General features: G+C 40.7%; 1 protein-coding gene and 1 long non-coding RNA gene across 4 annotated transcripts in view; one reads left to right on the top strand and one right to left on the bottom strand.

Moving 5' to 3' along the window:
• LOC138072420 (uncharacterized) overlaps nt 1–19,872 on the bottom strand; it is a 37,331-nt gene extending 17,459 nt beyond the window's left edge. The window contains exons 1-2 of the long non-coding RNA XR_011144315.1: nt 19,743–19,872; nt 18,957–19,017 (exon numbers count right to left, since the gene is read on the bottom strand). This is a non-coding gene — a long non-coding RNA (uncharacterized lncRNA). The remainder of the gene's footprint in view (nt 1–18,956; nt 19,018–19,742) is intronic.
• Nucleotides 19,873–20,038: 166 nt separating this feature from the next.
• FGGY (FGGY carbohydrate kinase domain containing) overlaps nt 20,039–27,842 on the top strand; it is a 502,857-nt gene continuing 495,053 nt past the window's right edge. Inside the window, exon 1 of one of the 3 annotated variants that reach the window (XM_068963998.1) lies at nt 20,039–20,115. The gene's annotated coding sequence lies outside the window, so the exon portion shown is untranslated. Of the gene's footprint in view, nt 20,116–20,220; nt 20,344–25,405; nt 25,467–27,842 lie in introns of those variants that run through there. The other 2 variants (XM_068963999.1, XM_068964000.1) reach the window with 2 other exon arrangements.

The following is a 27,842-nucleotide window of genomic DNA, read 5'->3' as shown; positions in this document are numbered from 1 at the left end:
GGAGCTGGGACAATGTAATTTCCTTCCACATTTCCTCCCTACTTGCTTTCAGAGTAGCCTTTGTAGATGCCTTCATGAAACTGATTCCTGAGGATTAGGTCCTCCTTTGCACTCTCTTCTTTTCTATAAACACGAGGCATATACAACTCATTAATATTTTCCCCCAGCCCTCCTCCTACCACACACCATCAAACAAAATGGTTTCACACTGCTGTCCCCTTTCACTTCCCCCCTCTTCCTGGAATGCCCTGATCCAAATCCCTTGGAGTCTAATAATGAGGGATAATAACGTGGTAATAGCTTAGTCGCTAAGTCACGTCCGACTCTTGCGACCCCATGGACTGTAAGCCGCCAGACTCCTTAGCCCATGGGATTTCCCAGGCAAGAATACTGGAGTGGGTTGCCATTTCCTTCTCCAGGGTTATTAATAAGTATTGCAAAAAAATATGATTGCATTTGTGAGCAAAGAAGATGAGGAAGCCCTGGCTAACCAGAGTTAAAGGGTGACTTCACCACAGGATTTCTCAGCATTTTCCACATGGTGAGTTGCACTGTGAATTTCTAGGAAGGATAGTTATTTGGGATCCTGAGTTTCCCAAAACTCCTTAACCACAGAGCCACTGTAGGTGGAACATCTGTGGGATGGAGAAATGTTCCCAAGGTCATATAGATGGGAACATGAAGAAATATGGGGTTTGTGTTTCGGATGCAGAGAAGTCAAGGAGGAGGAAGATGGTGAGACAGAGAAGGCAGATGAGAAAAAGGAGGAGGGGGGAGGAGACGCCTCTACAAGGATGAAGGCTCCCCTTCAAAACCTAGAGATTTATCAGATTGCCCCTATCTACACGGAATTAGTTTTTCCCTTGGCAGAATCCCCTAGAATTGGGCTTGTGTGGAGGGTAAAAAATTAAGTTAGACAAAGCCATCTCCCGCTGCTACTTGGGAATCTGGTTAATAACTATCCCTAGAGGGTGAGGAGCGTGCCTCTCCTTTTTCATCAAGGTCTCAGCCGTAAGGATGGTCACCACTTGCTGTGACGATGGCTTTTGCAGCAGCGTTTCCTTCTGTATCACAAACAATAGCTCTTCATGCCCTGGTCAGAGTTCACTTAAGGAAGGAGATTCTAATGACCGTGCTGATGACCGTGGCATCATTACTTAATATTCTACCAGGACTGTACATTCATAACTACTCTGACCAACAATATACTAGTATTAATAATAATGTTACTGATCACAGTTACCATACATCAGGAACAGTGCAAAACAGTGTGCATAATCAGTATTCAAAGCATGGCAGTAGGTCATTATAAATATGACTTTTTTGTCCTCATAACTGCATGAGTTGCTTAATAACCTGGGTTGCAATTAAGTCATATTTTAATGGTTAAACATTTTGATGAGCATGACTCTGGCTTCCCTCTTTCATTTTGCTTCTTCTCTTTGAATTGCTTTCCTCATCCAAAAACTCAGGCTATTTCTAATAACTCTCAAAGGAGGAAAAGGAAGCTTTAATCCGTGTTTGAGTGTCTCTGCTTTCTAGCTTCTGACACTATTGCATGGGGTCATCATCACAGTCTGGTCCTGCCTAGTCACCTTCGTGCTCACCTCCTGTCTAGTGCCATTCTTACTTTTTCAGACCCTTTCAAAGCTTCAGAGGTGTTTTTTTTTTTTTTTTAAGGAAGGACAACACTATTTTCTCAGTGCTATTCTTGGCCATGGTTGCTCCACATCTGTGCTTCCAACTATCCTCAAAGCATTTCCACCAGCAGAATCAGAGGCCACACAGTTGATTGAAATGATCTTCCCTTTGTACGCACAGTGGTAAAAAAAAGATATCTGCTTGTCAATGAGATGTAGGTTCGATCTGTGCATCGGGAAGATCCCCTGGAGAAGGAAATGGCCACTCACTCCAATATTCTTGCCTGAGAAATCCCATGGCAGAGGAGCCTGACAGGCTACACTACATGGGGTCGCAAAAGGGTTGGACAAGGCTTAGCAACTAAACAACAGTAACAATAATCAGTCAAGAAATTTCCTCATGGGATTTAAAAATTTTTATTTATTTACTTTAATTGGAGGCTAATTACAATATTGTGGTGGTTTTTGCCATACCTCGACATGAATCAGCCATGGGTGTACATGTGTCCTCCTCATCCTGAACCCCCCTCCCACCTCCCTCCCCATACCATCCCTCTGGGTTTTCCCAGAGGACTGGCTTTGAGTGCCCTGCTTTATGCATCAAACTTGCACTGGTCATCTGTTTCACATATGGTAATATACATGTTTCAATGCTATTCTCTCAAATTATCCCACCCTCGCCTTCTCCCACAGAGTCCAAAAGTCTGTCCTTTACCTCTGTGTCTCTTTTGCTGACTTGCATATAAGGTTATCATTACCATTTTCCTGAATTCCACACATATGCATTAATATACTGTATTGGGGTTTCTCTTTCTGACTGACTTCACTCTGTATAATAGGCTCCAGTTTCATCCACCTCCTTAGAACTGACTAAAATGCATTATTTTTGTAGCCGAGTAATATTCCATTGAGCATATGTGTCAGAACTTCCTTATCCATTCGTCTGCTGGTGGACATTTATGTCGCTTCCACGCCCTAGCTATCGTAAACAGTGCTGCAATGAACATTAGGGTACATGTGTCTCTTTCAATTCTGGTTTCCTCATATGGCAATTCTATTTCCAGTTTTTTAAGGAATCTCCACACTGTTCTCCATAGTGGCTGTACTAGTTTATATTCCCAGCAACAGTGTAAGAGGGTTCCCTTTTCTCCACACCCTCTCCAGCATTTACTGTTTGTAGACTTTTTGATGACAGCCATTCTGAGCATGAGATGGTACTTCACTGTGGTTTTGATCTGCATTTCTTTGATAATAAGTGATCTTGAGCATCTTTCCATGTGTTTGTTAGCCATCTGTATGTCTTCTTTGGAGAAATGTCCGTTTAGTTCTTTGGCTCACTTTTTGATTGGGTCGTTTATTTTTCTGGTTTTGAGCTGCATGAGCTCAAGCAGCTCACTTTTTTCTTTTTTAAAGGAACCCTCACTGTCCTTTTTGCCAGGAGACTTCAGCTGGGCTGTCTCTAGTCCATACTACAGCTGAATACCCAAAGGAAAGTTCTGGTCTCAATGCCTTGAGTCTCTATGCAAATATTTCTATAGCCATCCAAGAGATTTTCTTCAAATATGAAGGGAGAGCAGCCTCCCAAAGCCACAAATAAAAGACTTTATTACAGAATTCCCTTAGGCACTGCGTGCCCACTTGCCTTACGTATGTGCAACTAGAAAGGGCCATCATGTCAAGAGACACCTTCCAGATCAAAGAAAGATGACTCTCCTGGTGTCCAGGCTTTTTCCCTAGGCAGAGAGGCAATTTTAAAATGGCAGCTTACTTGAAAGAGTGTTTTGGACCCCACTCAGATATTCCACTACATTTACACCACTGTCCTTTCTCGATCCGGTTTGCGGGCTCCTTCTGTTTCTCCTATGCTCTAAACATGAGTTCATAATCCTCTGCTCTGCTTTGCTCTTTCTCTTGACATCTAAATTCCAGCTTCAGCAGCCACTATGTTGGTGACTCGACAATTTTCGTTTTCTCCCCAGAGCTCTGTTGGGTACCTACCTAGAGTCTGGCACTTACATGGTGCCCAATAAATTCCTTATCTCTGACTGCCAAAGGACATCATCAGTTATACAGCCCCTTTCATCAGAAGTTAAACGTGTCTAAAACTGAGCTTTTCTTCCCATAGAAATGGACCCTCTCCAAGTCTCCTACCCTTAGTCAGTGATGCCATCAGCTTCTCCATCAAACTTCAAGTCAGTAAGGTTATCTGAGTCAATTTCTCCCCACCACCTGCTCTCTCTTCTGGCCCATTTCTGCACTTGTCAAACAGGGATAATAATAGTGCCTCCCTCTTAGCACCCAGCATATAGAAGGCAATAAATGCTCAGCTTTATTAACTTTTAAATTCAGGAGCTATATTTTCTGTAACTGGAACCTTGTCATGGTTGTCTGAGGACAAAGGATGGACCCCTACTTAAATGGTGGTTCTTAGTGTGATGACATTGTTCACACAGTAAAAATGTTATTAAATATAAAAGGGGACATATAATTTATTACTCATATAATGAGACTTTCTGGGGAGACCAGAGTGGCTGCCAAGCACATCCAAAAATGGCTTGAGAGAGGGCAGGGGCAGGAAACTTGGTTGGGATTTTATGGTGGCTGTGGGGTGAGGATGGGATGAGGTTCCCATGCATGATTTAAACTTCCCACTGGTGCTAAAGGAGGGAGTACTGGACTTTCTTATCAGCGTGGCCAGATATGGCATTCAGGGAGAAGAAGAGGGTGAGGCTTAGAAGCATCAAAAAAGAAAAAAAAAAGAGTAAGATTCTTTACTATAAAGCTTATAGCGCAGATCTCAGCCAGTCAGCTACCACATCGTCTCAATTTTTAATTTGAATTCTCGCTAATATGTGCCTCTAGGGGCTTCCCAGGTAGTGCCAGTGGTAAAGAACATGCCTGCCAATGCAGGAGACATAACGAGATGAGGGTTCGATCCCTGGGTTGGAAAGATACCCTGGAAGAGGAAGTGGCAACCCACTCCAGTATTCTTGCCTGGAGAATCCCATGGACAGAGGAGCCTAATGGGCTACAGTCCATGAAGTCTCAGAGTCAGACATGACAGAAGCAACTCAGTTTGTACTCATGTGCTTTTCCCCTCCTCTATTATGGTCCTAAATGAATAAAGTTTCCAATCACTTTTTTAATTCAAGTAGCACAAAACCTGCTTTCTGGATTTCCTACCACTATTTCTCTGACCTCTTGTTCTCTTTGTCCACAACCATTTTTTTGCTACTGTAATAGCACAAATGTAAGCTTCCTTCTCACTATGAGGTTCAAAGAGGTTTCGCACGTGACTTTTTAAGACATAGTCCAAAAATTCCTTGACACTCTGCCTAAAAAGAGGTGGGGTCTATGTCCCCTTCCCTTGACTCATGAAGTACCACAGAAATGATGCTATCAACTTCCCAGAGTAGGTCAGTAAAGGCCATGTGGTTCTACCTGGTCTTCTCAGAATGCTTGCCCCAGGGAAGCCAGCCACCCTCTAAGAAGTCTGGATTCAAGCCAGCCATGCTACAGAGGCTATGGACAGGAGCTCCTGTGGACAGCTCCAGCTGAGCTCCTGGCCAGCACCCAGCAGCAACTGCAGCCTGAGAATGAGCCACCCTGGACACCCAGACCAACCAAGACTGTGGCCTACAGCCTCAGAAGACCCCTGACTCTAACCATATGAGAGATTCCAAACCAAAGCGTCTCAGTAAGCCCCTCCCAAAGGTCCAACCAACTATACTGTGACTAAATTATACGGTTGCTGTTTTATGTCACTAATTTTAGGATAATTTGTTATGTGGTAATAATGACTAGAAAACAATCATTTTTGCCATTAAATGTGGACTGTCAAAGAATAATTTTTTAAGAATATCAACAATTATATATGTGGAATCTAAAAAAGGGATACAAATGACATTACAAAACAGAAACAGAGTTATAGATGTAGAAAATAAACTATGGTAGCCAGGGGTAAGTGGGAGGATAAATTGAGAGATTGGGATTGACATATACACAGTATTATATACAAAATATATAACTTACAAGGATCTGCTATGTATCACAGGAAACTCTACTCAATATTCTGTAATGGCCTATATGGGAAAAGAATCTTAAGAAGAGTGAATATATGTATATATGTATAACTGATTCACTTTGCTATACACTTGAAATTAATACAACATTGTAAACCAAGTATTTGTAAATCTCAAATTTCTTTAAAAAAGAATATCAACAATTACGAAGTGAGCACAAGAGTAATCTAACTCATTAATCAAGGAGCCAGCAGATTACCAAGAGTCATTTGAAAAAACATATGAGACACGTTTTATGCCCTGAAGAGAGTACATTGGGATAAGACTAGTCAGTTAAACACAAAATTGGACAAAACCGGTTAACGTCCTACAGGGCAATGAAAGCATAATCTTTGGGGCTATTTTTCTTCCCAACAAAAGTCATTTGCATCTGTACTGGGAAACAAATCTATATTATGTTTCTCCACAGACTCTGGGCCTTAAACAATAGTAAATAATGTGCCAAACCTTAGAAAATTAATAACCCTACAGTAGGCCTGCCAGTACAGGTGATGCGGGAGACATGGGTTTGATCCCTGGGTTGTGAAGATCTCATGGAGTAGGAAATGGCAACCCACTCCAGTATTCCTGCCTGGAAAATTCCATGGGTAGAGGAATGTGGCGGGCTACAGTTCATGAGGTTGCAAAGAGTTGGACAAGGCCGAGTGATGGAGCACACACAGACACAGGCCCGTTAGACTCGCTCCAACACGATACCACCTAAAGAATACACAGTTACAGTTCAATCGAAGTTTTTGGTAGTTCTTTTCTTTAAAAAAAAACAAACAACTAGGATCTATACTAGATCTTGCCTTTTCCTAAAAAACTTTCTGAGGGTCAAAAACAACACAAGCGGAGGCACAAGTGGAGGAAAAGTGGAACTTCTGTCCCTGTGACAGACAGTGAAAAGAGATATTAAGGGGGACGATGTTCTAGCACCTTCAGACCACATCATATGTATTGTGACTATCATTTAGCAAATCTGTGGTTTTGCTAAAAGAGAATGAAAGCTGACTACTTTTCCTTTGGAAATAATGGCCCTCTTAGTAGTAAGGATGATGTTGGGAGAATGGCCTGAATATTGGGTTTTCGGAAAGTCTTCAGCATAGTGTGATATATTTAAGTAGAAGATATTTGTACAGAAAATCAGAACAGACCCTGGACGAGGTGTCCTTTTTTCAGTCTACCATTTACTACCTGATTTCCTGATCAGGAAAATGGGGCTAATAGAAATCATTTTCCTAATTCAGAGAGAGTGCTGGATCTCTTTACAAGAAAAAGATTGTTATTATCATTATTACCTAGTTGAGGACACAAATGGGGGAAAGAAGGAGATTCACTCTAGCAGGTTGCTGGGCCAGTGCAGCCCCACCCAAGTGGCTGGACCAGAAGCTCCTAGTGCAGCTGACTACTACCAGTGGAATTATCTGACTGAACAGGATGTTTTGATATATATTGACAGGGGCAGCTCAGGAAATCCCCTCTTCACCCCAGCAGTGACTCACAGGGACTCAGAGCAAAAGTGAGCTGGGGGAGTCTCCTGAGCCTGAAACACATTGGATCGAGAGGAGAACTGGTCCTCCAAGGAAGGGAGGAAGTGCCACTGCAGGCTTTGGAGTCACAGAGAACTGAATTAAACCCTGGCTCTGCCACTCTGTGGCCATGTGACAACAGAAAAGTTTCTAATGCTCTCTGAGTGTCAGTGGCCTCATACCTAAAGTGAAGATAATCATACCCAGCTCAAAGAGTTGGTGGGAGATTTGAAACTGGAGAAGGAAAAAAAAAAATCAGAGTTCTTCACAGGAGTAGGTAGTCAAGGAAAACCCCCAATACCCACTGACAGCACAATGTCTAAATCTATAGTGATACAGTCACACAATAGAAGACAGTAAAGGAAAAAAAGCAGCAAAAGGAATAAACTATAGCCATATGTGCCAGAGTGGTGAATCTCTGTAATATAATAAATGCAAGTGTGTGTGTGTGTGTGCATACTATATATTAAAAGTAAGGAATAAACACTGCGAGAGTCAATAGCGTTTGGGAAGGGTTAATTTGGCTGGGGGTAGGGAAAAGGAACGAAGAGGAATACATGGGCAAACACCGATGTTCTAGTTCTATTTGTTGAACTTGGTGGCAAGTTAAAGAATATTTTATTTTACTATTGATAATGATGATGGACATTTCCTCACTGCTAACATGATGAAAGTATACCATGAACTAAGGATTAGAATGAATTCAGTTTTGTGTAAAACAACACAGGACAAGCACTCAATAAATATACCTTCCTGTTTCCTTGTCTCCTCGCTAACCTTCTTCTTCCAGAAATTTTTTTTAAGAGCAAAGCATTTTCTTTAATGTATTTGTTTTCTTCACATTGCATATAGGGAGGGGCCTTTGTCCACACATCTTTAATTAAAGCTAAAAATTATGATATTGCTATGCTTAAGTTACTTCTATCTTTGGTAACTGTTTTAATTATACTGTTGTCTGTTTCTCTTCTCCATTATGTCTTTTCTAACTTCTATTTCTCACCCATATGTGTAATACAATAAGGGGGACATGCAGTAAGATATTCAAATAACTGAAAAGAAAATGCTAGTGCTGACAAGATAAAGCTGAGACCTCGGAGCCGACACATAAGGCCTTTCATAGTCTTGCACCAAACTCAAACCCATCCCTCAATACACCTCCCTTCCAGTCAAACCGAAAGTCTTGCTATTCCCCAGCATGTTGTGACTGTTTACACCTCTACACCGTACCCTTCTTGAATGCCTTCAGCACCCCCCTTTTTTTTTTCTTTCTCGGAAAATTCCTGCTCTTTTTTTCTGAACCACACTTAAATGTCACTTCCCCCACGAAGCCTTCCTGAGCAGCCCCAGGGAGGCTGTTGCTATCTCTTCTGGGCTCCTACATTACTTGAAAAATACCACTATTTTAGCCCCTAACACAGATATTGAAATTATTTCTTCACATGTGGTTCCCCCACCACTCTGAGGAAGGGTTATATCTTGTTCACCTCAGAAGTGTCTGGTGCATTACAGACAAGAAAATAAAGATGTGTAGGAGTGAGAGAGAAATTGTTACAACAAACATTTCATACCTCCTCTGCTCACAGGCAATTCTTCAACTGTAGTGTGGTGCTGACATGCGAGTGCTAATGGGACCAAATGTCCTGTCAGGGAGGTTTCTTGGAGAAGAGATTTAGTGGGAGCCTTGAAGGATCAGACATATGGAAAAGGGAGTATCTTCTCTGTGGACTCAATCAGTCCCTAGTTGCTGTCTTTCTGGTTCTACATCCAGAAGACCCTCCTCTGCCTGGAAACAGAGCTCCTGTGAGACCCAATAAGGGAGATTACTCTCTTGTGAGAGTTTCACAGCAAACACATAAAAAAGCACTTGTGGATAGAACTTTGGATGGCCTGGAAACAATTTCCAGAGGGGGAAAGCTGTAAGATATTTTTTATTACACCTACTTGGTGAAATATCTCCCATCTTCTGAAAGGGTCCACTGATGGAAAGAAAGTCAGTATAATTGAACTGAGACTACAAAACAGGTCAGACAGTGGACACTGTAGCAGCTTCTGGTAAGTGACAGAAGCGCACATGAGCAAGTACTACAGACTCTCAGGAAATAACAGTATGTTGCAGTGACTGGAGAACAGGATTTGGAATTAGATTTGGGCTCATGTTTCATCTATCTAGTTAAATATCCTTGAATAAGTTACTCAACTTTTTTGATTATTTAGCTCGTCACTAATGACACAGGCAGAAAATAACATTTTATCTCACTGGATTGTTGTAAGATTATATGATATGTAAAAGCCATGGTGGAAAAGCTATGACCAACGTAGACAGCATAATAAAAAGCAGAGACATTGCTTTGCCAACAAAGGTCTGTCTAGTCAAAGCTATGGCTTTTCCAGTAGTCATGTACGGATGCGAGAGTTGGACTATAAAGAGCACCAAGGAATGGATGCTTTTGAACTGTGGTGTTGGAGAAGACTCTTGAGAGTCCCTTGGACTGCAAGGAGATCCAACCAGTCCATCCTAAAGGAAATCAGTTCTGAATATTCATTGGAAGGACTGATGCTGAAGCTGAAACTCCAAAACTTTGGCCACCTGATGTGAAGAACTGACTCATTGGAAAAGACCCTGATGCTGGGAAAGATTGAAGGAGGGAGAAGAAGGGGACAACAGAGGATGAGATGGTTGGATGGCATCACTGACTCAATGGCCATGAGTTTGAGTAAGCTCCGGCAGTTGGTGATGGACAGGGAAGCCTGGCGTGCTGCAGTCTATGGGGTTGCAAAGAGTCGGACATGACTGAGCAACTGAACTAAACTGAAAAACAATGAGTATATCAGAAGTATTCAATAAATGGTAGCAATTACTATTAAACTCTCTGTTTGCTTCAAGAATGAAAAAAAAAGTAAGAGGCAGGCAATGTTACCTACCTCCCAGAAGGGTTAAATGAGGAAGCATTCAGTACAAATATTGAGAATAGTGTTCAGCACCGGGCTCAACATACAATGAATATCTGAATCAAGAAGAGAAGAAAGCTTGAAATGAGGAAGTTGATCTAAGATTTCTTGGGGACTTCCCTGGAGGTCCAGTGGTTAAGACTCTGAGATCCCAGTGCAGGAGGTGTAGGTTTGATCTCTGCTGGGGGAACTAGAATCCCACACGCCACAGTGTGGCAAAAAAAAAAAAAAAAAATTCCTAATATTTTTTTCCAGAGATGTAGGCAGATACCCTCTTAAAATCTTAAATAGCTATGAGTCATTTCACTAGGAAAAAAAAAAGTAATGTATGTATGTATTATTTTAAAATTCTAATAAAATTGTGGTGACCTCCTGAATTCTATCTAAAAAATAGAGTACTTGGACCGCCCCCCCCCCCCGCCCCGGCTTAAAATCCCTGGTCTAAATAAAGGTAAAAATATAGGTCAGAGGAAATGGCAACTACACCGTAGATTTTCTTTTCCTTGGTTTTAAATAAGTAGGTCTATTATTCATTTTCAAAACTGTTGTTAGCTGAAGTAGGCAGACTGTTAACTGTAAATTAATAAACTCTTTGGGTGGAAGAAACAGGAGCCAGTGGCAAATATTTAATCTTTTCAAAGTTGGAATGGTTTAGTCTCTGCTCTTTTTGTGCAAGCTATAGATTTTAATCCCCTTTTGGCCTCTTCCTTTGATTAGAGCTAATGGAATTGTTCGCCCCTTATGTCCTCATTTTCCATTCCTCAACCTGTCTGGACTTTTGCCTCCGAAGGTTAAGATCACTATGAAGTAATGTAATTCATCATTACGAGTTAGACAGATTTATTCAGAGTTCTCCCTCCTCAGCTGTCTGTAAGCATGGTGAATCTGACATCCGGATTGCCCACTGGGGTTGAATATTATATTTACTTTAAGCCCAAAGCTAAGAAGCAGAGAACCCTCAAAACCCCCACAACTTTAGTGAACTTAGTTTCAGTTAATTTGCCTTACTTTGGAATACTGAAGTTGGCCTTACTAACATTTACAGCTTGGATAAAACATGCAGATTCATAGATTCTAAACATCCCTGGGTCAGGAAGACTCCCTGGAGTAGGAAATAGCAACCCACTCCAGTACTCTTGCCTGGAAAATTCCATGGACAGAGGAGGCGAGTGGGCTACAGTCCACGCGGTTGCAGAGAGCCAGACACGACTGAGCAACTGAGCACGCACACACAAACGTTGAAGCTTAGAAGGCTGTCTAAGGGACAGCACTGTTTCTTACAGAGCCTCCCTCTGAAAAGCTTCCCAACAGAGGCCCAGATGGCTACTATCATTCAGATGGCTACTTAGGACCAGAGTCTTCTTTGCCATGTCTGATATTCTAAGGAATGTATTTGGGGAATATCCTTGTCATCATCTCCACACTGGAGCCCCTTTTTGGAAGGGGACCTCCTATTAGTCTTTCCCATCCCGGGGCCATAGAGCTTTTTATACCGAAGAGTCAAAATCTGTCTATCCCACTGGGACTGACCTTCTCCTTGGGGACAAAAAAACACATCTAATTCCTCTTCCACTTAACAGACATTCAGTGAACTGTTTAATTAATGCTCCATATACTATTTATTGAGCATTAATCATATCATATACACTGTGCCACACACATGGAGTATTTTGGTGAGCAGGACAGATTGGGCTCTTATAGAGCTTATGTCTCAGCAGGAAAGAGATTTGATGACCACTGTGACTCTTCTCATCTTCAGAGTGAGAAGTGCATGGGTGCATGAGATGGGTGCATGCAGCCCCATCACCATCCTGCTTAGCCTCCTCTAAGTCACTCTGAGTGGTCTAGGACCCTCTCAAAGGGTAGGGCTAGACTGAACACCAGGAAGAAGGCAGGGGAGAACTAAGCCTATCACTACTATCCTGGGTTACTTTTCCCTGTGAGTCTCTGAAGCTCTCATCATTATCAACCTTATCTGAGTCGCCCAGCTTCCCTATGGAGTAGGGGATGAGGGCAATACGTAGGCAACATGAGTGATTTGACAACATGAATTGAGACCATGGACTTTCAAATCAAAGAGGTCCAGGTATAAGTCAGCTCTGTCACTTACTAACTTAAGTAAGTTGGACCAACTTTATGGCTATGTGAAGTCATATCCTTGTAAAGGAAGGGGGTAGAGGAAGGGAGGGGGGCTCAAGCTCAGAAGGAATCTGAAGTTGGTTTAATGCTCTGCTGTCACCATCTTGAAATTCTTTAATAATTTCTCAGCATGGGGCCCTGTATTTCTATTTTGCACTAGACTCCACAAATTATTATCACTGTAAGCAAGTTATTTAACCCCTCTGAGCTTTAACATCCTCACCTAAGACAAGGTGTGATAAGGACATTTACTCCACAGATTTCTTCAATCTTTGGATGGGACAATGTGTGTACCACGCACACCCCATTGTAAGGGCTACCACCCAACCAATGTAAGTCAATGGCATTCTTACTCAAAATATCAGACATGAACTATTCTGAATTTATGATCTATGGTGCCAAAGTGAGCACTTCTAACCTCTATGTGCCATTAGTTATACTATTAACTCTTCTGTTCTTTTAACTCAGCAATTCTTGGGAAAGGAGAGTTAACTTTTCATCTTTAGTGGGCATCTGATATGTTTGCCTATGACAAACACTGATTCTTCATTGCTTATGCAAAAGGGAATTTTTGGAATGATAATGTGACCTAAAAACAAACAAAAATGATAGTAAGACTGGAGAATTAGGCTTGGAAGTGAGTTGGAACCAAGACATCTTTGCTCCCAGGCAGAAGAGTTTTGGCAAGGGTGGAATGCATGAGCTCCTACCATTTTTAGTCTCTGTATCATTCCGCTGAAGATTCAAATTCCAGAGAGAGTGTGGCCATGACCTACCTTGGTTCACATGCTCACCCACAGGCCAGGGAAGGGCAGGGCACCTGATTACAGAATGTACTATAGTGTGCTAAGTTGCTTCAGTCGTGTCCAACTCTTCACGACCCTATTGACTCCTCTGTCCATGGGATTCTTCAGGCAAGAATACTACAGTGGGTTGCTGGGCCCTTCTCCAGGGGATCTTCCCAACCCAGGGATCGAACCTGTGTCTCTTAGTTTCTCTTGCACTGGCAGGTGGGTTCTTTACTACTAGCGCCACGTGGGATGTCCCTAGATTGGGAGTGAGACTAAATATAAAAATAAAGTGCTAGTAGAAGAGGGAAATTGGTCCAGAAAAATAAAAACAAAATGATAAAATTTCCCCAGAGTGTTTGCTTTGTAGCCATCCAGCTGTTAGGGACTTTTGTATAGTATTCATTTTATATTACATACAGTGCCTAGCATGAGGTAAGTACTCTGCAGGTATTTGTTGAATGAGTGAATAATTGAGTGAACTTACTTAACGCTCACACAACTCTTGAATGTAGGTATCAACAGTTCCATTTACAGAAGAGGAAACTGAGGCTCTGACAACCAAGTCTGTGCAAAATCACACAATCTATATGTTACAGTTGAGGTTATAACCTGGTTCTGTTTGATTTCAAAGCTTATTTTTGTTCCACTGCATGTGCTGCCTGCCTTCCTCAGGGTGTATGTGACAGCTGTTCTAAACCTCTTGACCTCTTGCAGTGCTGTCCCATGACAAAGGAGTATATGTTTGAAATCTAGAAAAAGTGTATAGATGATCTTATTTGCAAAGCAGAAATAGAGATCCAGACATAAGAGATCAAGCATATAGATACCAAGGGGGAAAGGGGTGGGGTGGGATGAATTGGGAGATTGGGATTGCTACATATATATGCTACTATGTATAAAACAGATGGAGAACCTACTATATAGCACAGAGAGCTCTACTCAATGCTCTGTGGAAGAAAATTAAAAAAAAAAGTGGGCGTAGGTATATGTATATGTATGACTGATTCATTTTGCTGTATAGTAAAAACTAACACCACATTGTAAAGCAAATATACTCCAATAATTAATCTTTAAAAAAAGAGACAGGAGCTTGATGCATTATCGTTTATCTGGGCTGGGAAAAGTTCATTTTGTGATCCTCCACTAATTTCAGAAAGGAAGTGGTATAAACTGTTTAACCTCGGGCAAGATATCTCAGTCTCTTCAGTGTTAGAAGTGTATGATAATGGTGTCTCCTGCAGGGTTACTGCGAGACACTTGAGAGGATGTTTGCAAAGCCTTTAGCACAGTTTCTACACAGAATGTCCTCAGATATGACACCTTATCTACAAGCTAGACAATAAAGAAAGCGGAAGAAAGTCCTGGGGGAGGCATCAGGTTTCAGTATCTTATTTCATCAAAGTTAAGAGGCCACCAGCTGAATTCTTAATTTACATATGTCTTAGAAAGAAAAAGCATTGGCAATTAAGCCATGAGGATGCTTTCTACGTTTTTTAAACTTTTATTAATACTGAGAAAATCTCTTGTAGGTATAATTGACATGATTTAGATAATTTTGAATGAAAATCTCCTTTAGGTTTTTTCACATTTTTAATCATGTACTGCTTTTTAAAATAATCTTTAATTGAAGTATAGTTGATTTACAATGTTAATTTCTACTGTCCAGGAAAGTAATTCAGTTATACATATACACGTATATATTCTTTTCTACTATGGCTTATCACGGTATATTCTCTGTGATATTCAGTTGGACAATGTTATTTATCCATTTTATATATAATAGTTTGCATCAGCTAATCTCATACGCCTAATCCATTCCTCCCCACCTCTTCCCCTTGGCAACCACAAGTCTGTTCTTTAGGTCTGTGAGTCTGTTTCTGTTTCATAGATAAACTCACTTGTATCATGTTTTAGATTCCATATATGTGATATCGTATGGTATTTGTCTTTCTCTTTCTGACTTACTTCATTTGTTACAATAATCCCTAGATCCATCCATGTTGCTGTAAACATTACTTCATTCTTCTTAATGGCTAAGTAGTATTCCATGGTATGTACATACTACATCTTCATCCATTCATCTGTCAGTGAATACTTAGCTTGATTCAATGTTAGTCTATATATATATACATTGGGATATATACTGGATATATCTGGATATATATATATATATAGGATCTATCTACATGGATTCAGTTTCAGTTTTATATATATATATCCCTATATATATATAGCCTAATATATATATAAATCCATATATCTATATCTATCTATATATATATCTGTATGCTTATACATTGAATGTCTGTTTCGTGACTGTCAGTTCCATGATGACATGGACAATATCTGTTCTTCTCAACACCATCTCCATAAAGAACAGACTTCTCGACTCAGTGGGAGAGGGAGAGTGTGGGATGATTTGAGAGAATAGCATTGAAACATATACATTAGCATATGTGAAATAGATGACCAGTGGGAGTTTAATGTATGATGAAGGGCACCCAAAGCTGGTACTCTGACAAGCTGGAAGGATGGGACTGGGAATGAGGTGGAAGGGAGGTTCAGGACACAGGGGACACATGTATGCCTATGGCCGATTCATACTGATATATGGCAAATACCATAACAATACTGTAAAGTAACCATCCTCCAATTAAAATAAATATATGAATTTAAAAAACCAGTCTCTCAATCTCTGTTAGATGTGTGAATACATAAATGTCTGAATTCATGAATAAATGAATAACCATACCTATTTCTGTGCCATAACTCTAAGAATCTCAGGGAAAACATGTCTTTTCCATAGTGGGGAGGGGGTGGTTAATTAGAAAAAGCTTCCAGAGAGTGGAGTTGGAGCATCAGAGGGTCACCATGGATCACCCGGGGAGAGCACCAGGTCTCCTGTCTGCCTCCTGGTGTTGCACATAATAGGCTCTGAACAGGAAGGAAATTACACAAACTTCCAGTTCAGCTGGTTCCAGTTTCACAACCCAGCTCTTTCTGTCTCACTTAAATCTGATGTGCTGCGTCACTGAAGTGACTTTGTGACCTGTCTACTGGACGACTTTGCGTGATGCCCACACTGCCTGCCAATAACCTAGAGTGGACGTCAAGACGTTCCAATAACTGAGTCTTTTAATCCAATGTGACAGGATAATCCTTTATGCTTAGTGGAAATAAACAGATGCACTAATAACTACCAAGCATTTGATACATTCTAGTTCCATGATAGAGGTAAGGATAGGGAGCTGAAGGAGGCTATAATCACACCTAAAGTGGACCTGATGGAGGCTATAATCCCACCTAAAGTGAAGCAGTATACACATAATTGGATAACACTTGCAGCTTTCAAGTTATGGCTATGTATATCATCTTATCTCAGTCTTCCTTGTAGCCATGAAAAATGGGAAAGTACGGATAATATTTGTGTTATTTGATCCCAATATATAAGAAACTTAGGCAACTGGGGTTGGTTCAGGATATAGGTCTGGTTTCAGGGCAGATTTGAACTGAGGGTCCAGATCTCATGATTACCAATTTAGGGATCTTTCTTTCTTTTGTATCTCATTGTCACTCACTAGCTTTATACTGGTCAACAGTGTACAGGTGCCTGGAATGTCACAGTCCCCCTACACCCTGTAATATATTTCTGATGCACTCTTGTGATGGGACATCACAATCTAATAAATCAGGGGCTGGCAAGCTAAGGCACACTGGGTCACACTGGCCATTGTATGCCTTTGTAAAGTGGTTCTGAAATAGTCACACTCACTTATTTACTTTTATCTATGGTTGCTTTTGCCCTACAAAAGCAGAGTTGAGTAGTTGCAACAGAAACTAGATGACTCACAAAGTCCCCAAAATTCACTATTTGGCGCTTTATAGAAAAAGTTTGCCACCTCCCAGAATAAATGAATGGAGTGGAAGTACTGTAAGTCCCCTACATACAAACCTTCAAGTTGAAAAGTTTCAAAGATGTGAATGTGTCCCTGTAGGCCAGCTGTTGTATGGTACTACTGTACTTTTCAAGATACTTTACTATAAAACTAAAAATGTTTTATTTTTTGTTTTTTTTTAAAATGTGTTTGCTGTATGAAAAGTATTACAAACCTACTACAGTACAGTACTATATAGCCAACTGTGTTAGTTAGGTACCTAGTCTAACTTTGTTGGACTTAACGAATGTGCTCACAAAACAGAACTCATTCATATGTAGGGGACTTGTAGCAGATGAAAAAAAATAGATTTGTTCATGCACAATAGGCAGTGGGTCATAGTTGGAAAAGAAAATGAGAACGGGCCACAAAATTATGCCTCTATCACTTGGCTGGATGACACTGAACAAGTCATTTACACTCTCCAGGTCTGCTTCTGCATCTATCACAGAGTTGCTCCAGGATTTCTGTGATATAAAGTATACATATCAGTTATGATCATGTTTGGCCCCATGGACAGAAAACACAAAATTGCAGTGTCTTGCACAAGAAAGCAGTTTCTTTCTTGCAAGTGGAAGTGGGGAGTGGGTATTGGTCTGGTGCTGCTCGGTGTTAGAAACTCAAGCCCTTGCACCCTGGGGTGTTTGGCCTTCATCCTTGAAATCCTCTCCTGGTCCACGATGGCTGCTGGAGCTCCAGCCACTGCGCTATTGTTGCTATTACCACTGATGACAGCATGATGATAAGAGGAAAGAAACCCCAAATCAAATACAAATGCCTAGTAACAGAGACACCTACCAAGGCCAGGAAGAAAACTGACATTAATTCAAGTCTAGCCAAGATGAGATCTCCTGCCATAGTTCCTAAGGCAATCAGTATATTCATTTATTCTATTCCTGAGGTACAACTGAGGAAGGTTCAGAAGCCATCTTACATGTATTCAGCTTCTAACACTTCACCAAGTATTTCTATATTTATTCCCTTATTTACTCATCACAATACTCTGGAAAGGTAAGATGAACAGGTCTTAATAATATTATTCCTATTGTATTAATACATTATGATTCACACAGGTGCCAAGAACCAGATCCTAGTACTTCCCACACTGCCAAAGAGTCCATGGTTCAGGCTTTGGCTATTTGTTGGAAATGAAGGTGAACAGTCATGGTGCAGAAGAAAGAAAATGACCCTGTGGGGGTGGGTAGAGTTGCCACCCCAAAATGTCTCTTTGGCATGCAAATTATTTAGAGCTGAAAAAATTCAAAGCCCAAGACTCAGGAAAAAACTCTGATGTCCCCCCTTAGCTGCATAAAGAATGCAGACAGGGAACCTCTTCCAAGCAGCAATCATATATAAGCATAGTATGAACTAGGTATGGGAGACTGGGAGAAACCTGGGAAGGTTTTTTTTTTTTTCCTAATTCTGTTCTGTGTCCTATTGTCTCTGCGTATCCAGAAAACATTTGTTTACCAAACATTTTCTTTTCCATCTTCATGTAAACTGCCTTCCTCCCTTCTGAAAACTCAAACCACTACTCCCAACATCTTTGTCTTTTTTTTTTTTTAATCTTTAGTTAAGGATGGTTTTTCAGTTACTCAGTTTTACTGGGTCTTTCCGATGTACACATGTGATTAAACTTTCATTTGGTTTTCTCCCACTGATCTGTAAATTCAATTCTTAGACCAGCCAGAAGAACCTAGAGGGGTAGAAAAGAACGTCCTCCTGACAACAACAATCCAGGAGCCCTAGGAACTGATCACATGGCCTTAGCCTCACTGAGCCAGTATCCTCACCTGTAAGACCAAGAGAAGAACATGTATTTGGGGTAGTTACGAGGAGAGCAGAGTGACTATCACACACATGGCACACACTCCAATTCAGTGAAAGCACAGTGATTACCTAGGCTTACCTCTCACAGCTGGTGTGTCCTTCGACAATCACTTCCTTTTACTGTGACTTCGTCTCCTTTTCTAGGAAGATAAAGAATTTAGACTTGATAAATTACCTTCCAAATGCCAGTCCCATCAGCCTAGGAGCCTGACTTTTTAAAAGATATGGCTCAGGTTTAAGCCAAGTTTGTGGAATCTTCCCTCCTATTACTTACTGGGTGTCTCAAAACAAGCTAAAAAACCTTCCAGACTCCCTGCATCTGTAAACTAGGGACAACTAGGATCTAGCTAACTGGAAATGTAAGGATAGTGAAGACTGAATGAGATAGGTGTATCCAGGACCCACCAGACTAATTTCCTTAAAGGCTGGGACCCATCTGTAGATTTACAAACTGTGACACTTCTTCTCATGGTTGCTCACAAAATTAGATGAGTAAATTTAAATAAAGTATCAGGAATAGGATCTGGCACAAACTAAAAACATTTGAGAAATATTATTAGAAGGGCTTCCCTCTTAGCTCAGTCGGTAAAGAATCTGCCTGTAACGCAGGAGACCCAGGCTCGATTCCTGGGTCAGGAAGATGCCCTGGCGAAGGATATGGCAACCTACTCTAGTATTCTTGCCTGGGAGAATCCCATGGACAGAGGAGCCTGGCAGGCCACAGTCCATGGGGTCGCAAGAGTCGAACACGACTTAGCGACTAACTACCACCACTTTATTTTAGCAACTGTCTGCATGAGTCCTGGTGTTCAGCGCATTGTTGAAACGCAAAGTTACAGGATACACGCTGGACACATATACCCACCAACGGCTACGGAAAGTTTGCGTGGATAAACTCTGCTAGAAGAGCCTGCAGAGCAGGAAACTCGCGGCCTGAGAGGACAGAGCCCACTTCAGGCCTTAAGACCCCGAGACGGTGCAAGAACCTGTTGGAGACAGGTCCCCACGACTCGCCGGGCCGTAGGACCGCAGGAGCAGGCGGGGGCCAATCCCCAGCCCGGTTCGAAGGGCCAATCGCGGCACGCTTTACAAGGGCCCCGGCCGGAGGGGGCGGGGCCGCGCGCGGGGCGGGGCGGAGCCTCAGCTGCCCCCGTGGACCGCCCAGTCCAGGCCCGGTGGGGCTCCGCTCGGCAACCTGCAGAGCCCTGATAGCTAAAATGTAATTTCAGATTGGACAAGTAAGTGACCCTCCTCTCAGTCCCACGTGTGTACCAGGGCCTTTACAGAAACGCAGGCTCGCAGGGCGAACGTTCTCCAACCGGAGAGCGTATCTGGCCCAAGCCTCCCTCCCCTTTCCCACAGTCGCCACCTCCTCTTCCTCCTCTGACTGCCTGAGTCTTAAACGCCAACGCCAGCCGGGCTCTTCGCCTCCGAGATCTTGTTGAGTCCCCTGTGTACACTCCTGGGTGAGGCGTCCGGCCACTCAAGAGACGGGTGGGCTTTACTGCTTTCCCCCAAGCTGCCTAAGATGTCTGGAACCCTGGGTCCTCTGCAGTCACTATCCAGTTAATTATGTTAATTTCCTCGCTTTCCCTTCATCCCCCCAGGGTACTCTATCACCTTATTTCAGGATATTTCCTGGTTAAGAATCCGCCAGCAATGCGGGAGACTGAGGTTCGATCCCTGGGTTGGAAAGATCCCCTGGAGAAGGGAAAGGCTACTCACTCTCGTATTCTGGCCTGGAGAATTCCATGGACTATATAGTCCATGGGGTCGCAAAGAGTCGGACACGACTGAGCAGCTGTCACCTAGGCATTTTTGAGCCTTTTAATTTCAATCTGGCTACTGTAAGGCATTTAAGACCTGTGTTGCTTGTAGCTTTCAACGCTTTCAGCAACTTGGGATAATATTTGAAGCGCGGTTTAGATAGTATAATGCTCTTTGGCTACAGTTATCCTGGGTAGAAACGGCCTAGGAGTATCTTTCCATTTTTATTAATGACCTTTCATTTTAAGAACAAGATGCAAAATGGTGAAATTCCCTAATCCTTGACTATATTCCACCAAAGCACTTTTCATGTCTTAACATTTGTCTCTAAAGAGTCTCTGATTTTGTCTCTAAAGAGTCAAGTCATTTACAAAATATTGAAAAGCAGTCATCATTAGATTAATTTTTAAAATACAGTATTAGGGGAAGGAAGTGATGATGCTTTTGAATTGCTGAGCAGTGAGAAGGCAAGCTGCCTTTTTGTTTGTGGCTGGTGTATAGAGGGTAGAGTTCTGTTTTATTTTGCTTACTTTCCCCCTCTTCCCTGTAATCCACCAAATGTGCATCCTGAAGTTGTACTTCTTAAATTGCCAGCTGGGTCTTCCAGCCTTCTGACTGCCTCCTGGTCTTCTGGGAGTTTCCTGTTAATGAGGTCCTGTCCTTTGCTTTTGACCTTGTGACCACTGGCCTGACTCTTGGAGGGATCAGCTAAGGAGGACTTCCTGGTGGCAGGCTGAGAAAAGTCTTTATTAAGGATGATTGAAGGAACCCAGAGGGTAAGAAGGCCTGGAGATTGATTCTGAGGGGAAGGGAGTCTCCCTGCTGGATTTGGAAGTCAAAACATGTGTACTGGGAGAAGGAACTAACCCAGAGGGTGGAGATCTGTGTCTTTCTGGATAAAGTTAAGTTTACTGGGCAGAGACTGGACCTTCTTCCAGGCTGTGGTATCAATAATTGTTACTATCAATAATTGTCTTTTCCTGGAATCTGGTTCCCTTTCCCTAACCTACTTCACTTAGTTCAAATCACCACCTGTTATCAGCTGGTTCTGAAAACAGTTTCAGGTAGTGAATCTTCTCCACCCCCACCCCCACCTCCAAATATTTGAAATAATTATTTTACCAGAATGTACTACAGAGAGTGTTCAGCCTCTTACCTGCCCCTATTTTTATAAGGTGGAATTTAGAGTCTACTCAAGTTATGTAAGGGGAGGTCACCCAAACCAGCTCTTGCGTTCATTTGTTCACTGATTTGGGAATGTGCTCTGGGCCTGAGCACTGTGGTAGGCTCTGGGAAAGCAAGGATTGGTCTTTGCTTTCAAGCTTTCATCCATTCTGCTGCTGTCTGGTCTGGCAAAGGAGATTATGTGATGGTGAGATTGGTGTTGTAGCAAGGTATAAGAAGATTCTCCCCTATAATGGACTGTATGGGAAAAAGAATCTAAAAAAAAGAGTGGATATTGCTGATTGACTTTGCTGTACACCTGGCAACACAACATTGTTAACCAACTATATTCCAATAAAAATCAATTTTAAGATTCTCAGGAGTTGAGAGAAGTCCAAATGGGCCACTGTAGGCTCAGAGGAGATAATACCCAACTGGAGAGTTGCAAAGCCTCAGTATGACTGGGCTGGAGAAAGACATGCTGATTTGGGACAGCATGGGCAAAGATATACAAGGCTGGTGCACTGCTGATTATGGGCAGACAGGAGAGAGTGAAGTGGGAAATCGCCTAAAAGGGGGATGGGGAGAGTGCAAAGGCCAGCTCAGGGAGGGTCGGGTGAATCAGGTTAAGGAGGTTGAAATGTATCTCTAGCGCAAGCAGCAGCTATTGGAGTGACTGACACTCAGCGGTGTGTTTTAGAAAGTTAATTCTGGCTGCAAGGTGGCAAATGAATTGAAGTGGTGAGGACTGAAGAGACTAATTTAATGCAGGTGAGAGATGAGTTAGCATAGTTATGGGACTAGAACAGAGGGATTAGAATAGAATGCTTAAGAATTAATTACTGATTGAATGTAGGAGATAAGGAAAGAATATAGCAGTCAGAGTACCTTGGAAAAGAAAAGGCATTCACCATTGGAATATTTTTCAGCAGCTTTATTGAGGTATACCTGGCATAAAGTAAACTGTACATATATAAAATTTCTAATTTGAGAAGTTTTAATATTATCCATGACACTGTCATCACAATCAAGATAAAGAACATTTCTTATACCCCCGTTGATTTCTTGTGCCCTTTCCTAATTCCAAGAAGTGAGGTGCTTTCTGTCAGGATAGATTATTTAAACTTTTTTAGAATATTTATCAGTAGGGTCATACAGTATGTATCTTTTATGTATGGTGACTTTTCTTTAGCATGATCCTCTTGAGATTTGTCCAGGTGGTATATGCATATAAAATTTATGTTTTGTTTTTCTGAGTAGTATTCCATTGTACAACTATGCCATATTTAGTTTATCCATTAACCTGTTGATGGACATTTGAATTATTTGCTGCTTCTTGGCTACTACACATAAAGCTAATATGATTACTTGTATAAAGGTCTTTATGCAGGCTTTGTTTCTCTTGGTTAAATACTTAGAAGTGGAATGGCTAGTTTACACGGTAGGTGTGTATTTAACTTTTAAGATGCATCCAATCTGTATTTCAGAGTGATTCTAGTTTGCCCCAACTGCTGTGGTCACTTTTAAATTTTAGTTATTCTATTGATGTGGAATTCTCTCATGGGGTTTTAATATGTACTTCCCTAATGACTAATAATCTCAAGCTTCTTATCATGTGCTTATTTCTCCGTATGTATTTCATACATCTTGGTTGAAGTGTTTATTAAATCTTTTGTCCATTTTAAAAATGACCTATTTCTTTATTGATTTTTAAGAGGTTTTTATGTATATTCTCATTACGTTTGTTTTTTGTTTAAATCATAGTTGTGATTTGGAAAAATTTTCTCCCATTTTGTGGCTTATATTTTCATTTTCTTAACAGTGTCTTGAAAAGCAGAGTTCTTAATTTTGGTGAAGTTTAATTTATCAGTTTGTAATTTTAATGATGTCTGTTTTATCAGTTTATTCTTTTATGGATCATGGTTTTGGTATCTAAGAAGTTGAGCCTAGTCTGAGATCTCAGATAGTTTGTCCTATTTTTTTTAAGAAGCTTTATTTATTATTTTATATTACATCCAGGATCTATTTTATGTTAACCTGTAGAACAAGATAGGGACAAGCTTTATTTTTTGCATATGGTATCAGCTGTTCCAGTACCATTTGATAAAAAGCCTATCCTGTCTCTCATGAAGTGTCTTTGTACCTTTGAACAGAATCATTTTACCATATGTATATGTGGACCCATTTCTGCATGTTTTATTTCATTATATTGATATCTTTGTCTATTTTAATGCTATTACCGCTTAGTTTTGATGACTATAGCTTTGTAATAGATATTAAAGTCAGGTGGAATATCCTTCTACTTTTTTATTTTTAAAGTTGTTTTGGTTATTCTACACCTGTTACATTTCCATATTAATTTTACAGTCATTTCAAAATAAAGCCCTGTTTAGATTTTAATTGCAATTTAGTTTAATCTGTACATTAATTTGGGGAGAGAATTGATGTCTTAAATTTTGTTTTCTATCCTTGGACAGAATCTTATCTATTCATTTATTTAGGTCTTCCTTAATTTCTCTCAACAGTGTTTTTTTAGCTTTCAGTAGATGGATCTTTGTCAGATTATCTGTAGGTAGTTCACATTTTTTGATGCTATTGAAAATAATGTTGTCCTTTTGGGTTTCAGCTATCAGTTGTTTGTTGCTACTTGTATATTGACCATGTATCTTGCCATCTTGCTAAATTACTTGTTTAGTTCTAATAACTTTTTGCTGGTACCATCAGATTGTCTATCTGATCATGTTATCTGTGAAAAAAGACAATTTTACTTCTTCCTTTCAATGAGAATGTCTTAACTTTTCTTGCCATAGTACACTGGCTAGAATGTCCTGTGCTGAGAGGTTTCATTAATTTTTATAAATGAAGAATGGGTGTAATATTTTGTCAGTTGCTTTTTTCTGTAACTATTGAGATCATAATTTTTTCAAAGACTGTTAATATAGTCAGTTACATTCATTAATTTTTTTTTTGAATGTTAAATTAACCTTGTATTACTGAGGTAGATCCCACTTGGCCAGGACCTATTATCCTTTTTATATTTTGTTGGATTCTATTTGCTAAAATTTTAAGAATATTTGCATCTGTGTTAATGTTTGGTAATGATACAATTTTCTTTTCTTATATTGTCTCTTAAGTTTTGTTATCAAGATAATTCTGGCCTCATAGAATGAGCAGGGAAACATTTCTTTCTCTTCAGTTTTCTGTAAGGGTTCATATAGAATTGACATTGTTTCTTTCTCAGATGTTTGGTAGACTTCATCAGTGAAGCCATTTGAGTGTTTTTTTTTTTTTTTTTAATGGAGGAGACAGAAAAGTCAATTGACATAATAATAGAGGACTGTGCAGATTATCCAGAGAAGGCAGTGGCACCCCACTCCAGTACTCTTGGCTGGCAAATCCCATGGACAGAGGAGCCTGGTAGGTTGCAGTCCATGGGGTCGCTAAGAGTCGGACACGACTGAACGACTTCACTTTCACTTTTCCCTTTCATGCATTGGAGAAGGAAATGACAACCTACTCCAGTGTTCTTGCCTGGAGAATCCCAGGGATGGGGGAGCCTGGTGGGCTGTCGTCTATGGTGTCACACAGAGTCGGACACAACTGAAGCGACTTAGCAGCAGCAGCAGCAGTGCAGATTATTTGTTTCTTCTTGAGTGAGGTTTGTTTCTATTAATATATTTAAGTGAATCTGTACATATCATCTAAGGTGCTCATAATACTTTTATTATCATTTAAACATTTATAGAATCTGTTGTAATTTCATTTCCCTCATTCTGAATACTGGTTATTTGTCTCTTTTCTCTTTATTTTCTTGATCATTCTTGCCAGAAATTTATGAATATTATGGATCTTCTGAAAGAGTCAGCTTTTTGTTTTCATTTATTCTCTTTATTATTTTTTAATTTATTGATACTTACCCTAAATTTTATTTTCTTTCTTCTGCTAACTTTGGATCCCTCTTACCCTTTTTTTTCTAATGTATTAAGGTAGAAATTAAGGTCATTTACTCGAGACGTCTTTTCTAATATAGGCATTTGAGTCTGTAAATTTTTAAGTATGGCTTCAGCTGCATCCCACAAGTTTTGCTGTTTTTATTTGCATTCAGTGAATACATTTTCTAGTTTTTTAAAGTGTCTTTTTGACCTATGGTTTACAGAAGTGTGTCAGTCGGTCTCCAAATATTTGAGGATGTTCCACACATCTATCCATTGAAGTCACAGAAAGTAGTTTATATGATTTGAATTTTTTTAACTTTTTGAGACTTGTTTTATGGCCCAGAATGTGGTCTGTCTTTGTATTAGGTTGATACGAAAGTACTTGTGGTTTTACAGTGTTGAACTTTGCTGTTTGATACTGGAATACATTCTTAAATGTGGTTATCTTATATGTCATTTTAATGCACATTTCTCACTCTATTTTTATGTTAATGACTTACTACTTACTGTTTATTTTATATTTATTTTAGACTAGGGAAATGATGTTAGATAAAAAAAAGTGAATTCAAGTGATTTGCTTATTCGAATTTGCTTATTCAAAGTGAGTCATAAAGCAATGTAGGCAACTCACAGCATCAGCAACGCATCTGGCTCAGGAACTGCTAATGAGTGTACAAGAAGCATTCGTGTTTCAAGAAGTTTTGCAAAGGAAATGAGAACCTTGAAGATGAGGAGCATAGTGGCCAGCCATCGGGAAGCTGACAATGACTAGTTGAGAGGATCATCGAAGCTGATGCTCTTACAACTACATGAAAAGTTGCTCAAGATCTCAGTCTCGACCATCCTACATTCACTCGGTATTTGAAGCAAATTGGAAAGATGAAAAAGGTTGATAACTGTGTGCCTCATGAGCTGACCGAAATTCAAAAAAATTGTCATTTTGAAGTGTCATCTTCTCTTATTGTATGTAACAGCAATAAACCATTTCTTGATTGGACTGTGATGTGTGACGAAAACTGGATTTTATATGACAACCGGAGGTGACTAGCTCAGAGGTTGGACCAAGAAGAAACTTCAAAGCACTTAACAAAGCGAAACTCACACCAGAAAAAAAGGTCATGGTCACTGTTTGGTGGTCTGTTGCTGGTTTGATTTGCTTTCAGTTCAGTTCAGTTCAGTCACTCAGTCATGTCCGACTCTTTACAACCCCATGGACTGCAGCACGTCAGGCCTCCCTGTTCATCACCAACTCCCAGAGTTTACCCAACCTCATGTCCATTGAGTCCGTGATGCCATCCAACCATCTCATCCTCTGTCGACCCCTTCTCCTCCTGCCCTCAAACTTTCCCAGCATCAGGGACTTTTCAAATGAGCCAGCTCTTCACATCAGGTGGCCAAAGTATTGGAGTTTCAGCTTCAGCATCAGTTCTTCCAATGAATATTCAGGACTGATTTCCTTTAGGATTGACTAGTTGGATTTCCTTGCAGTCCAAGGGACTCTTAAGAGTCTTCTCTAACACCACAGTTCAAAAGCATCAATTCTTAGGAGCTCAGCTTTCTTTACAGTCCAACTGTCACATCCATACATGACCACTGGGAAAACCATAGCATTGACTAGACGGACCTTAGTCAGCAAAGTAATGTCTCTGCTTTTTAATATGCTGTCCTGGTTGGTCATAACTTTCCTTCCAAGGAGTAAGTGACTTTTAATTTCACGGTTGCAATCATCATCTGCAGTGAGTTTGGAGCCCCTAAAAAATAAAGTCTGTCACTGTTTCCACTGTTTCTCAATCTATTTCCCATGAAGTGATAGGACTAGATGCCATGATCTTCGTTTTCTGAATGTTGAGCTTTAAGCTAACTTTTTCACTCTCCTCATTCACTTTCATCAAGAGGCTCTTTAGTTCTTCTTCACTTTCTGCTGTCATCTGCCTACCTGAGGTTATTGATATTTCTCCCAGCAATCTTGATTTCAGCTTGTGCTTCCTCCAGCCCAGTGTTTCTCATGATGTACTCTGCATATAAGTTAAATAAGCAGGGTGACAATATACAGCCTTGAGGCACTCCTTTTCCTATTTGGAACCAGTCTGTTCCATGTC

This window comes from Capricornis sumatraensis, chromosome 2 (genome assembly GCF_032405125.1).
Source record: "Capricornis sumatraensis isolate serow.1 chromosome 2, serow.2, whole genome shotgun sequence".
In the NCBI taxonomy this organism is placed as follows: Eukaryota; Metazoa; Chordata; class Mammalia; order Artiodactyla; family Bovidae; genus Capricornis; species Capricornis sumatraensis.
Note: the sequence above shows the minus strand (reverse complement) of the source record. Positions and strands in the feature narration are given on the sequence as shown.